The sequence below is a fragment of the Centrocercus urophasianus genome, unplaced genomic scaffold (assembly GCF_019232065.1).
Source record: "Centrocercus urophasianus isolate 14NV4802_14NV808 unplaced genomic scaffold, USGS_Curo_1.0 seq_16, whole genome shotgun sequence".
NCBI lineage: Eukaryota > Metazoa > Chordata > Aves > Galliformes > Phasianidae > Centrocercus > Centrocercus urophasianus.
In genome coordinates this window covers 2,701,877-2,713,079 of record NW_024884711.1, presented here as the reverse complement: position 1 = coordinate 2,713,079, position 11,203 = coordinate 2,701,877, and the positions used below count along the sequence as shown (strand labels likewise).

The following is an 11,203-nucleotide window of genomic DNA, read 5'->3' as shown; positions in this document are numbered from 1 at the left end:
CACGCTTCTTTTGATTGCAGCCCTTTTAAAAAGAGCAGAAATTTTACTCCTCCGCTTTCCAGCGAGTGGCACAGCTGTCAAACCTCGGGGGCCGGCCGTGCGGGGCGGTGCGGAGCTCCCAGCCGTACCACTGCCGCCCCCTCCCGGCCGGGCCAGGCGCGGCGGTGCTCGGGGCGCCCGGTGCCGGGCTCGGAGCCGCTCGATAGGGTCGGGGCGTAGCGTGACAAAGTGCCCGCCGCGGGGCCAAGCGGCGGTGCGGGTTCTGCTGGTTAAAGGAATTAAACCAACTGTATTGTAAAGGCAGCGAGGACGGTGGGAGCTCTCCGCGGGAGCCGTGAGGGAAGAGGCACGGCCGCGGCCGGAGAGAGGCGGCCGGGCCCGTCCCGTCCCCACAGGTGCCGGAGCCCCGCGGGCTGCACGTCGCGGCCCGGCCAGCAGGAGGAAGGAAGAGGAAGTGCGAGCGGCGCCGGCGGGGTACCGCGGGTCCGGGGCCGCGGGATGGGATAGCGCCGCTCGCCGCGCTCCGAGACGCCGAGGAAGGGGGCACGGCGGCGGCTGGATCCGCTCGGCGGCGGCGCGCTGCGGGCGCGGAGCCGCCCGCAGCAAGAGGTAAGCGGGCAGGCTCGGGGCTGCGGCGGCGACGAGCGACGGGACGGGGCGGGGCAGGCGGCGAGCACCGCACCTGCCCGCAGCGGAGCGGGCACGGAGCCCGGCGGGCGTCGCTGCGAGGAAGACGAAGTGCAGCCCGCCGGTGTCAGAGCGGCGCGGCCTCGGCCAGCGGCCGCGGGGCGGCCCGGCCTGCTCGAGAGCCCCGCCCGCCGCCCTGCCCTGCCCTCACCGCCGCGGGCCGCCCCCGGCGTTCGGAAGCCGGCAGCGCGGGGCGGCGGGGTGAGTGGCGAGCGCGGGAGGCGGCCGGAGGAGCCCGGCAGCAAGTGCGTGCCGCGGGAGGGGGGCTCGGCGCGGTACGCGGCGGGGCAGCGCCTCCTCCGCCGCTCGGATCCGGGGAGCGGTGGGGCCGCTGTTGGCGAAGTTGTGATCCCGGCGGTAGCGGTGATGGATCCCGCGGGTTTAGGGCTGTGCAGCCCGGTAGGGTGGGTGGGTGTCGAGTCCCGAAGGCTGTGAGCGTTCCTGGCACGGAGCCTTCGCAAAGTTTATTTTGAATATCTTTTCCTTGCAGAACTGAGACAACTGTCCAGCTCTCCCCTGAGAATGATACAAAGTAAATATAGGAGTTCCTGAGAAATAACAGTGAGTATATTTCGAATCAGTGCTGTTTTGTTGTTAACGTTATAGGAATAGCCCAGAACCTGCCGGTGCTCGGGGTGTGAGTGCCAACGATAATAAGAGCGCAGGAAGCCCAGCGCGTGTTAATTGCCTCGGTATAAACATGGTTGCCTGTAGGCTGCGTGTCGTGATACACCATTCACAGTGCAATTTCAGGATGGGGATGTTTTTAGATATGCTCGTAAGCGTGTGGATTCTCTGTGTCCTCAGCTGCCTGATCGCCCCCTGTTACAATATTTATCTTTGGTGGAGAGGGGAAATTGAGTAAGAACTGCACAGAGCTCAGCGCTGTTCTATGAGGACGTGGTTTCCTTCTCTTCCTCTGAGCTGCTCTCCTTCTTCCCCCAAGGCACAGACACGCGTGCCGTGCCGCCTCAGCTTCATTATGTAACTGTGTGGGCATTTATGGATCTGTCACCGTTCGTGTCCCTTCCATCCTCTGTGCCGTTCCTGCCTGACTGAGGGAGTTTGTGGAATATTGCACAGGAAAGAAAAAAAATAAAAGAAAAGAAAAAAAAAGGTTTAATTTTCATGCAGTTTCTTCAGTTAGAGCGGCAGGTTTGCTTGCTTGCTTTGAAGGTCGTCTCTCCTTAATTACCCCTTCCCCCTCCTTTTCTGAAGCTGTATAAGTAGGTGGTAGGCAGCTAATCTGATGGCCGGCACCCAGAGAAGGAGGAGGAAGAGCAGCGGTGGCTGCTGGCTGGCAGAAGTCCCTCTCGTGTGCTGTCAGGAAAATACCATAACACACATTTCACAGAGCTCTTAGAAGCACTGCAGCAACTTTAACAACTCACCATTCAGAAATCAGATTCATGCTAAAGCATGAAGTGTAACAGGTGTTGGAGATGCTGCTGTCAGCGTGGTCTGTGGGTTCCTGTGTGTGAATGGGATATTTGGAGATGTACCTGGTGGGCAAGTGCTCCTACTGGGGAGGCTGCAGGAGACAAGTTGGTTTGCTTTTGTCTCTTTTGTAATCTGTTTGAAAGTCGCTATGCTCTCTTCTTCTCTAGCTTGCGGCTTAGGTGTGTCATTGTCTGAGTGTTGTATAGAGAACAGGAGGAAAAAAATGAGCAGGTTTATATCCTTACTGTTCTACTTCCCCCCCTCCCCCCCTCAATGTTCTGCACGTGCCAGGAAAAACTTTATGGGTACACAATTCAAATGGATTTTGAGGGACAGGAAAAAATCTTCTTACCTACTTATTCTGGAGTCTTATGAAAGTATCTGCAGTTCAGTAGTTGTGATTATATAAGGAAGTACCCTGAAAAAACCTTATAATGCCACATAGCTTCTACATGAAGATGTAACTGTTGCTGAACCGCTGCTGTGTGCAGGGCACTTCCTGACAGCAGAACCATGCTGCTGCAAATTGCAGATGGAGAAACGCCGTGCTCCGCCCTTCCTTCCGCCCTTTGTTTTTTTCTACCTCATAGGAGCCTCTTTGATTTTGAGTTTTGGGCCCACAGGCTTTCTTTTGCACAGTGTCCAGCCTGCAAAGTGAAGCTGGGCTGTGATCTGTTTTCCATCTTGATACAGAGGCAGCAGGGTTCTCTCGTTCACAAGATGTGTGGCTTTCTTCTTTTGGTGCCTCAGACGGATGTGTCCAGTGGCGGACTGAGAGGTGTGATGTCTGTAGATGTGACTGGAACAGGGAAAATGTTTTCACAGAGTTGTGCCAGTACACCTGCTTGATGACATGCGGTACATCCTGGTCCATTGTCAGGCTTCTTTAGAATAGTTTGCCAACCACAACTTTTCTAATTCTCTGACTTTCAAACAAAAGTGTGCGTAGGATTTTGGGGAGGCCATCGATTTTCCTCTTTGTTTGTGCCTTTACTATCGCTTTGTTGTTGATTTTCTAGAATTAAATCATCTTCTGTAAAGTTTGGTAGGTGTTGGGCTGTGGTATAGATGTACAGCATCTCATTCTAAAAAATGCTTGTAGAAGATGCTGGGAATTCAGGTACCCTGGAGACTACAAAACATTGTGTACCCATAGATCTGGCAGAAGTAACGCTGTCCCTAGTGGTTTATTCCCTGCATAGCCATGCTGAGGTCCAGCAGGCTTCCTTCCCTGCTGCATCCCTGTGCAGCTGTGGAGTTGCAATGCTGAGGGAATAAGGCTTCCCTCCCTGTCCTGCTATTATCCTGTATAAAAGGAGATTTTGCAAAGATGCTTTCTGATTATGAAGTCACTGTTTGATCGCTTGTGACTTGGAAATAGAGCATAACTGGTATCTGACTTTGTAACAGCCATCAGACCAACGCTCAGTGTGTTTTAAATATTTCCCTGTTTTGAATGAGATTTTCTGAAAAAGATTCTTGCATTTGTGGCAGCAGGAATGTGCCAAGTACACGCTGTTACACTTGTGTCGATTTAATAGCACAACTGTTTAAATGATTTCATATTAGTTTCCTTCTTTTGGAGTCAAACACTTTTTTTTTTTTTCCCTATTTTTTCTTTTCAAATATAATACTGGAAAAGGAGAGAGATGCTGAAATTGATGGGCAGAAGCCAGCAAATTGGCAAGCACTTGATAGCAGGGATCATCAGAGGTGATAATGCATGTGATACTCTGCACAAAAGTGGCTGTGTACTGTTGGTGTTAGAAATTTGCACTTAAGAGAAGAATGGAAGAAGAATTGCAAAATCATGGAGCTGTCTTTCAGTCCACATTTTTGCATGGAGATATTTGCAAGGGTTTGGTTTTGTGGTGTCACTTTTCAGTATTGCAACCATTTCAAGACACAGAGATAGACTGAAGGCTATGTGACACCCTTTCTGCTAGTTTCCTCCTTGTCCTGGTCACTTACCATTTAAGAGGGAGTGAGAAGTATATGCCCCAGGGGATGGCTATCTGGTTGCCTTTCATCTCCATTTACCCCTGATAGATGTAAACTCTGCTGGTAGCATGATCTCAGCCTGGTGCCACATAAGTAGCACCCATCAGTAAGCCACTCATGTTTCCAGTTGCTGAGTAGGTTGGTTTGTAAAGGATGTGCTTGAGGTTAAGAGCAAGGTGAGCAGTGATTCACGTGGTGCTTGTTTGCAAACTCTTGGAAAAGCGTCAGTATATTTCTCCTCATGTGGTTTTCCACCGTGAGGCTTTGGGTCTGACCATGCTGAAGTTGTTTCCAGTGGCTGCTGGGAGGGGAGGTTGACTGTGGAGAGCAGGACTGGACAAGCTGTTCTTCTGTTCAGGAATAAACCACTCTGTGAAGTGGCTGAAGCCATGACTGTTGGGGGTAACCCTAGAAAGGTGTTGTAGCTTGTGTGCAAGTGAGCCTACTTTGGTACGTTTCTAGTGAGCAGCCTTTGGAGTTCCTTAATGAACTGAGTATACTGCTTGGAGACCTAATGCAAACATGGCAGGTGACCAGTCCTTACTGCTTTTGAGGACACAGGCCTGCTTTGCTTACTGCTGTTGCTGCCGTGCCCCATTTGCAGTGAAAATAGAGCTGCAAAGCTCCACAGGAGCCAGAACAAGATGGGGATAGGAACCAGCAGTGAGTGCTGAGGGCAGAGATTGCCCCTTTCAGGTTGAGAGAAGTTTATCTGAAGTGTTTGTGAAATGGCATATTCAGTAAAGCGGCTAAGAGGGAGGGAAAAAAATGTTCCCAAACAGACCTATTACAGCATAATTTGATTGTTTTATTAATATTTCTCCTGATCACTTCTTACTGCAGATTTTCCACGCCTATTGTGATTATTCTTCATTCTTTTGTCTTTGACATGTTTATTTACATATGTATTTATTTATCCCTGTTTGCTAGTTTCACCAACTCTGCCCTGCCCTTAAATTCTTCCTGGACTTCCCATAGCTTATTCCTCATTTAATTCAAGATTACAAGGTTTGCAAGACTGTGGACTGCAGTGTCTGTCACCTCTTATGTTCTTACAGAGCTCAAAGTTCTCATTGTCTAATCCTAATTTATGAAGACATACAAAGTGTAAAGCTGTCTGAAATATCGTGTTATCAGTAACTGAGTAATTTTTTAGTAGCAACGTGAATAGTAGTGTGATGAAATCCAGCTTTTTTTTTTTTCTTTGTTGTGTTTTCTCCAACTGAAAGGGAGAATGGGTCGCTGCTTCCAAGGGAGCTTCAGATTCTAGAGATGTGATGATTTTAAACTCCCGTTCTTTAACAGAGCAGGAAATGCTTGCTTGAAGCTACTCTAATCTGAGAGCTTTTTGCAAAACAGAGCCTCTGTGAGTATGAACAAAATGGTCCATATGGACCTTTTTTCCTTAATGTATGAAGCTGACAGCTTGTAGATCAAGCACATTCACCATTTTAACATTAGAAAAAAGGAGGGATACTCAGTGTATGTCAGCAGGCTCAAATAATGAGTGCCGTCAGCTTTTCAGCCTTCCTTCTTCAGATAAAATTTTAGGTATGGTTCCTGGGTCTAGATGCTTCGTGCTGTTAAAAGGTGTTTTCCTTACAGCTTGTTGTCAGCTTGATGGTTAAAAAAAGGAAAGAGCTGGGGCTCCTAACTTATTCCATTAGAAACTTACCAAAAATTGAGACCATGCTGAAAGTAAAATGTATGTTTTGTGTACTTATTTGCTGTCTGTGTTTCTTCTGATGTTGACACTATCTTCTACGTAGTAACAGAAGATGCCTAAATATTCTGAAAGTAGGAGAATGGTTGTGGATTTTTTTTTTTTTTAACATGATTTAGCTGAAAGAATTTTTGCTGTGTTTTGGAGTGGTTGGAAAAAGAACTTCTTTCTCAGTAAACTACAAAATCTAGATGGCTTGACCCTCTCTTCCATGGATACAGAACTATCTTACCTCACTATGTATTCTTAGAACATGCATGAATTTTGTTGCTTGAATTTGTAGTCAAAATAAGACTTACCTGTCCTCTTTCTCTTCAGTCAGCTTACATACATTGTGTTGAAGCGTCCAGAAGAGCTGTTAGGGCTGCTTAAATGCTTCCCATGAAGCATCCGGGCTTTTGTCTGGCTAGACTGGCCATCTACTGGACAAGCTGTTGTCTCTCACTGGATTGACAGCAGCGGGGGTGACTTTCAAATGCTGCTTCATATTTTAACAGACAGACTGATCTGTTGAGGTTGAGCAATGAGGAATTTATAAACATTCACATAATACCCTCTGGCCAGACAACGCACTTGATTTGCACATTTCTTCCCTAATAATAAGGAGAAAAATATGCTTATGACACAGGTTGGTTATAATACATTTTTTACTGTTGGTGCCAATGCATATATTTGTTGCATTCCAGTACAGTCTTTTTCATTTCTTTGCTTTCTGGAATACAATTGCACATTAGTTTTCATAGCAACAGTCGTGGCTTCAGCTGGAAATTGAAACCTGATAAATGCTGGCTCAGTGCATGGGCTGTTGGATAAACTCTTTCACTAATTCTGAGCCAAACCAACTGAAAAAAAAAAAAAAAGCAAAACTTTCCCAAACATAAGTACTGGTCTTTACATTTTGGAAAGGATGTTCCATTTTGTTGCTGGAGTTTTAAAATGCTGGAGTACTAGCCTTTCCCCCCTCCTCCCCCTCAAGTTTTCTACTTTTTTTTCCTACCTTCCTTCAAGCACCAGGGCACTCAGCTGATGAAGCTGTGCCCCTTGTGGTTCAAGTGCATTCCTGGTATCAAACCTTTTCACCCCACCTCCCTCTTTGCATATGCTCTGGCATCCCTTCTGGTAATCAAACCCACAAAATTCAGGTCTAGATGTGGGGTCCAAGTCTGATCTCTTGTGTAAGGTAGGTCTGTAATCTCTTATCCTGTAGATTTGAAGACAAGTTTCTTGTTGTGTTTAATCTTCTTTTCCTGGTGGGGGGGAAAAAAAAGGCAGAAAATTGGAACAAATGAGAGCTTTCATTGGTCAGTGTAAGACTGAGCATTTGGTGGTGGTTCTTACTACTCAGGAGAGGTTTGTAAAAGGGGAAAAAAGATCCAACCAATTAAAAAGCCTACAAAACTGAAAGAAAATGTAAGCTCTTTCCCACTTTGGACCACTTAATGCAATTTTAACCATATCTGTGGCAGGCAATTAATGATTTAACAGCTGATGCCAGGTCCAGAAATGGAGGGATGGTATAAGAAAAACAGCCTACATCCTGAAGAAAAAATACCACAGTGGTTTGTCTAAAATTGTAGCTCATGTTAGAAGTAGGTCAGACCTTTTTGTGCGGTCTTTTTGAAAAGACTAATTTTCATATTTTGCAGTTCAAGTGAAATTTTTACAGAATTGCTTTTGTGGAAAGCAGCACATCAAATTTGGAAAAGGAAAAATTATATCTTCTGCTCTGTGCTGGTCTGAGCCCATCTCTCTGTTCTGGCTTTTCTGTTTGGCATAGTTGGACCTGACTTAATGAATCTTCTGCCTCCATTTAAAACACTGTGTAAAATCAATCTACGATTCTTGGTTTTCCTTTAGGAAGTAACACAGACATGACTGTATAATAAACTTCTACAATAGGCAGCGACCTGGGCTTTTATTTCCTGGAAGTCAGCTGTTTTTCTTCTTCAGCTGCCATAGGAATATAGCTTGTTGGAAATGCATGTGTTTGTTTTTATGCCCAACACAGTGTTGGGGTGATGTTCTTGAAGGCAGAGATTCTGAAGACTCCATTCCCTGCAGCTGTGAATGAGTCAGAAAACATATTATGGTAAAGAGGATTTGTGTGGAGAAAGAAGAGAAGAAAATAATCTACATAATTTTAACTCCAAGTTGGAAGTTCAAGTTCTATTTTAAAACAAACACACAAATAAAACGGTCCAGGGCTGTTTGCAGTGGAATTGTAAATTGGTTTCCTGGTCCTTATGCCAGAGGGATCAAAGCCTCCACAGTTCAATGGTGGTAGTGCATGAATTCTAATTAAAATGATGTGTTTTAGGATATTTTTTTTTTTCTTCTGCTCCAAATTTAATGATTTTATAAACATTTCACTCTAGAAATAGCGTGGCTTTTTGACTATGGATTAATTTATTAATTTAATCTATAATTAATAGTATAGAAAGGTTGAAAAAATCCCTTGTGCTAGCCTGTGGGCTGTTTTTCTGTAATTGAAAGTATGATGACAAAACAGAGAAGAAAAAGGGGAGAGCAATAGTCAAGCTTCCATCACCTTCATCGGTAAATAGAGAACACCAAACTAGACTAGAAAATCGGACCTAAATCAGCCTGCAGGTCCTTTGTTTCCGACTAATTGTTCTGGCTGTGTTCACTGGTCCCAATAAGCTTGCCTAAGGGGATAAGCCTTGCTTTCCTGTCTCGAGGCTTTTCTTTCTTGATCTATTGAAATTCAGAGGAGGGCCCCCTTTAGAGAATGTCCTGTCTGTAACAAAAGGGCTCCAGCTGTGGCCATGTGGATTGAAAAGGGAGGTAGCCTCCCAGGCAAGTGATTTGGTGTAATTTAGGAAACTGATGTTCAACCTTGTTTAGAAATGGGAAGACCAACTCAGAGCAGTTTTAGGCTGCTAATGTCCCAGGCCTGAATTCAGGAGGTGCTTGCAGGCTGGTCGTGTCCAGTGCATTCTGCTACAGATTTAATGTCTGCAATACAGAATTGTAATTAACTGCATTATTAGTGTTAGCCAAAGGGAAAGAAAATTGTGTGTTCTAAGCACTCTAATCCGAGTGTATTGCCATCCCACGTGCATACTGAATGAGATGGAAGGCATTACTTTCAAGATAATTCTTGGGAGAAAAGTATCATTTAACACATCCAGGTTGAATTTTTTGTCTTGACAGAAATATTACCGTCAAAAAAGATGTCATGGTTCTATGTTTTTGTTTTTGTTTTGACAAAAGAATAATCAGTTTTAATTCTATAGTGAGAGCTGAGACAAGATCTTATAATCAATAGTAGTCATTAATGGCAACAAATGCATCTAATGAGGTCAATATGGCTTCTTGATCCTTGTCAATTTTATGGGGAAGTTAAGTGGGAACAAGGCATGGGCACGTTTTCTGCTGATAACCTGAATCCCTTAGAAAACCTGCAGACTCTTTGACAAAGTTCAATTAACTTTTCAAGGAGAGATAATAGGTGGAATCTAGACATTGTGGGATATATTTGCAAGCTATTTACTGAACTAAAGAGGGCAATTTGCCTTTTCCAGGGAAACTACAGACAGTAAGCACCTGTAGTGGGAACTCTTCTTTTCTCCTACTGCTTTCCAGACTGTGATGTGAAGTTACTTTCGTAGCTGTGGTGCCTCAGTGAGCTGATCCAGCCTAAATGAGCAGTTTGCTTTTACCTGTATCTGAAAATAATTGGTTGAAGATCTTCTCTGCTCCATCTACTGAGATATGGTAGAAGAGCCTCATGGAAGGTATGGGCAGCTCATTTAGGTCAAAGTGTCCACAGTTTGTGCTGATCAAATCTCTGTGTTAAGTGTAAGTAAAAATTCTGGAACTCTTGCAGCGGATGCAGTAGGCAAAGAGAAGAGTGGTTGAGTTCAGCTGGGGATGCCTGCTGGTTTGTGCTCAGTTTTTAATCTCGTGCTGACATCAAGCCTCATGGACGTGAAGTCAAAGGAAAAAGGACTTTCTGGAAAGTACAGATGTGAATGAAGTTAGGTAAAGTGCTAATGAACCCCTGGTAGATCAGCCTCTTGAAGAAGCATACCAAGGGACTTTCTGGAACTGTCTGGACTTTACAAGGGGCAGGCACCATTGGCTCTGTCCTTACTGAGAAGGAGCTGTTCTTTCCAACAACCCTGTGGGCAACTGCACTGTCTCGTGGTCCATGTTCTCTGTGTGTTACTGAAGGTTGTCCACAGGCAAAAATAACGAAACAGCAGTGTGATTTAATTGAAAAAATGTTCTTTCTGCTTTCCATAATTTTCTGGTTTGTTTTCATAGTGATTTCATGTCTGGATATCTGAACTTTAAACTAAGTAATTATTTTGCAGAAGAACTTAATCTGCAACTCTTTGCTGGCTTCATAGAGAAAGCTGTTCAGGGAGTTGTATTGGGCTCACATGATGGAAGCTGGTAGTATTGTACCATAATTTTTCTAATAAAAATGCTAACCCAATAATCCTGAATTGTTGGCATGACTCAGTTTCTTCTGAGTAAAAACCCATTCAATCCAGTGGATGATTGAGCTTGGCCTTTAGAGGAGGAAGGAAGAATTATCTCACATGCACTGTGCAGTAAGTGTTGGCTTTTCAGTTGTGAGTGGTGTGTGCCTCGCTGTGTAGGAAATGGGGCTGTGCATTCACACCTCAGCACTTAAGTGTTAAATGAAGACATGAGTTCAGGGAAAGGAGGGTGCCTTCCTTGACTTTTATGAGAAGTTGATGCTGGCCATTAAAATATCCACAAAAATACTTTTTGCTTTATGTGGTCTGGCTTTCAGCCACATCTAATCTCATGGAGGAATTCAAGAAATCAGTAGCAGTTGGTGGCTTGCAGTGCACAGCCATCAGAAGAAGGGCAAGGCTGTCCTGGGAAGAACCAGCAGAAATCATAGCATTTGGCCTCTCTTTTAGTTTCTGCAGTAACAGGGCAGAGTTGCTGGCTGGCTATTTGACCTGGGTAAGGGTATGCATTTCATAGTGGAATGGCTTTTCCTTCTTCTCCGCAGACCGTTTCTGTGTAGGTAAGAGGAGCAGGTGCTCACTGCTAGTGAGTGCCATTAAAAGCTACCTACCCTTTAGGAAGGGGAAAAACATGGCTTGTCTTTTATTTCAAAACTGCCGATGCTAGCAGTGTGGTTGTTATTTTTTTTTTTCTTTTATTCTCCTTTATAAAACCTTATTTTGGACTTTGTTATCCTCTTGCAGAACATGAGTTTACTCGGTGTCAGACTCTTTGCTGGAGCTGCGCATTACACATTCATCAGATAAATATTCCCAAGTGACACCTCATTCCTCCTTAAGCTTTAATGCTGGCTTATAGTTATATAATGGATCGTCTGAC

The 11,203-nt window shown here is 45.0% G+C and overlaps 1 protein-coding gene across 4 annotated transcripts in view; it reads left to right on the top strand.

The window, feature by feature from the left end:
• Window positions 1-590: 590 nt before the first annotated feature.
• Window positions 591-11,203, top strand: part of ELMO1 (engulfment and cell motility 1) — a 290,710-nt gene continuing 280,097 nt past the window's right edge. The window contains exons 1-2 of one of the 4 annotated variants that reach the window (XM_042817235.1): window positions 591-609; window positions 1,178-1,248. The gene's annotated coding sequence lies outside the window, so the exon portion shown is untranslated. Of the gene's footprint in view, window positions 610-843; window positions 933-1,074; window positions 1,096-1,177; window positions 1,249-11,203 lie in introns of those variants that run through there. The other 3 variants (XM_042817234.1, XM_042817233.1, XM_042817237.1) reach the window with 3 other exon arrangements.